General features: G+C 39.4%; 1 pseudogene; it reads right to left on the bottom strand.

The window, feature by feature from the left end:
• Positions 1-1,439: 1,439 nt before the first annotated feature.
• On the bottom strand, positions 1,440-2,303 carry LOC141494690 (large ribosomal subunit protein eL6-like; annotated as a pseudogene).
• Positions 2,304-2,670: the final 367 nt, after the last annotated feature.

Here is a 2,670-nt window from a genome sequence, read left to right as displayed (position 1 = left end):
TTAATTATTTCCCTTCTTATTCTGTATATAGATTGCATAAATTTGTTTGCTTGTTTATTCTCCTATTACATTGTGAACTCCTTGAAGGCAGGGACTGTCTTTTACCTCTTTTTTGCTTTTCCATTGTTTATTATTGTATATGGGACATCATAAATAATAAATGTTTATTGACTGAGTGACTAGTGACCTGAGAGAAAATTGAAGTATTAGAGGGTTGGAGGTCTTAGTGAGAATGGAAACCAAAGTTAAGGGTCATAAGGCAAAGGGAAAGATAGAATGATAAGATATCATGATCAGATTAAGAAATTTCAGGTTTAATTAACATGAAAGTAAACACTAGCCTATTGCTGCTGAGATATAGAGATAGAAAATAGAAGATCTAAGGCCACTGAAAAGTGAAAGAATTTGCATATTCCATTTGGGATTTTTCTCAGGATTTTATTACAAATATAGCAAAGTAAACAGGTTAAAAACAGTAAGCAGTAAGATCTTGAGTACAGGCTAGGTCATGGTTGAGAGAGAGAGAGAGAGAGAGAGAGAGAGAGAGAGAGAGAGAGAGAATGAGATAAGGAGAGAGAGAAAAGGGCAGGTAGCCATGAGGTTTAGCTTAGTATGGCCACAAGGCATGGAGGCCCATTGTGCCCCACATGGAACAAGAAAGAGAGTGAGAAAAACCCATCCAACCAGATGGAAGTTAGAGTCAAAAAAGAAGAAGAAGAAACAAGAAGTGGCAGACAATTCCTGTTAAATACCCTTCTATAGTAAATTGGACAAGGAGTAGCTCTTGGGGAGTGGTCCTGCACCTTGTTATGTACTGGTGCTTCCTATCCCAAGGTACTCTATTCCCAAGTTCAACATGTTATTTCCTGTCACACCAGCATCTATGGTCAAGGTTAGGTGAAAAGGAAAATGGGAAACAGGATATAAACAACAGGGGTCGGTTTATATTTCAGGAGCAAATTCTTCCACAATTAACAAAATTTTAACAGTACTAAAGTTACATCCATAATTCTCTGCATCAGGCTTAGATTACTTTTTCTTACATAAAGTCTAAATAAATGTTGAATTGAATTTCAGCAAGGTCTATTTGTTTACTGTGGATTTGCTTTCTTCAACTTTAGTATCTTTAACCTCAGTTTTCCTCTTGGAATGTCAAATATAGAAAGGAATTTGGGAACCCCCTAGTTCTACTACTCCAGTTTACAAATGAGAATATTGAAGGCTAGATAGGCTAAATGATTTATCAGGCAGATGGCTAGAGGCAAAGCTGGAATCCAGGTCTTTGACTTCCAGTCCCATGCTTTTATACTCTCACTCTGCCTTTTACTTATACTTTGTAATTAGTCTTTTAATATAGCTATCATAGTAGTCATTCAACATATAGTTTTTGGGTTTTTTTGCTATTCCAAATATTTTAATAAGAGTTCTCTGCAAGGCATTTAGAATACCAATTTGTGAGGATAAACTCCATTGGAAAGAGAGAATACAGAATGCAGGTAACCGCGGAGCTGAGGAATTTTCTTGATTTTGGGCAGGAGCTGAGAGTCCACTGCTTTCTGATCAGCCTTGCGCTGCTCTGTAATCTCATATTTCTCTTTCTCTGTGTCAAAAATCTCTCCTTCTTGGTATCTGGGTTTACAGAGCCCCTTCTTCTTAAAGTAAGCATCAGTAAGATGATTTGGAATTTTTACACCAGAAAGGTTAACCCTAGTAGAGGTGGCAATGACAAATTTCTGATGGGTCCTTCATAGAGGAACCCGATTGATGGTCAGAGGTCCAGTCACCAGTAGCAAACCACTAGCCAGCTGCTTCAGGAAAACCACGCGCTTGCCCCTGTGGCGGCCAGTGAGCATAATCAGAACTGTGCCTGGGGTGATGCTAGAGCGAAGTTTCCTCACATGCTGGCTGAAGGGTTTTTTGCCATGACTTAGGAGTTTTCTGGGCACATCTTCAGTAGGGTAATACCTGGGCATTTTGCGAATCTTTACCACTCGGTTTCCTCCATTTTTATCACCACCAACTGGCTTTGAGATAGTAACAGGCACCCTGTCTTTCTTTTTCCTTTCAATCTGGGTTTTTGGTGCAGCATATTTCCGCTTGTACATGGCTCTGCGGGAATACATTGCAGACCTGGAGTATCTGTCGATCCCTCGGGCCAAGACTGGGTTTCGACTGCAGTGCTTTCGAGGTTTTTTCACCACCTTTTCAGCCCCATCTTCCTTTTTGGCCTTCCTTTCCTTTTTTTCCTTTCTGACCTTCTTTTCCTTTGGAGGCTTTGGGGAGTTTTTGCCCGCCATCTTGAGAGAAGGGGAAAGAGCCAACATATAGTTTTATGAATGAGTTAGTGAATGAAGGACAGAAATATACAGCTTGTAGAAAATGGGAGCTTTCTTCTAAGTACAAATAATAATAGCTCACATGTAGGCATATATAGGATAAAAGAATTTCATGATCAGGAAGAACTGGGTTCCTATTTTGCCTGTGATACTTACTTACCTATGGGCAAAACACTTGACTTTACCGAGCCTCAGCTTCCTTATCTGCAAAACAGATTATGAAAGTGCTGAGGCCACTAGGTTGTTCTGAAATTATGTGTGTATGTGTATGTGTATGTGTGCTTTGCCAACTTTAAACCCTATTTAAATAGCAGTTCTTATGATGCATATGGTG

The sequence above is a fragment of the Macrotis lagotis genome, chromosome 8, assembly GCF_037893015.1.
Source record: "Macrotis lagotis isolate mMagLag1 chromosome 8, bilby.v1.9.chrom.fasta, whole genome shotgun sequence".
Taxonomy (NCBI): Eukaryota; Metazoa; Chordata; class Mammalia; order Peramelemorphia; family Peramelidae; genus Macrotis; species Macrotis lagotis.
Note: the sequence above shows the minus strand (reverse complement) of the source record. Positions and strands in the feature narration are given on the sequence as shown.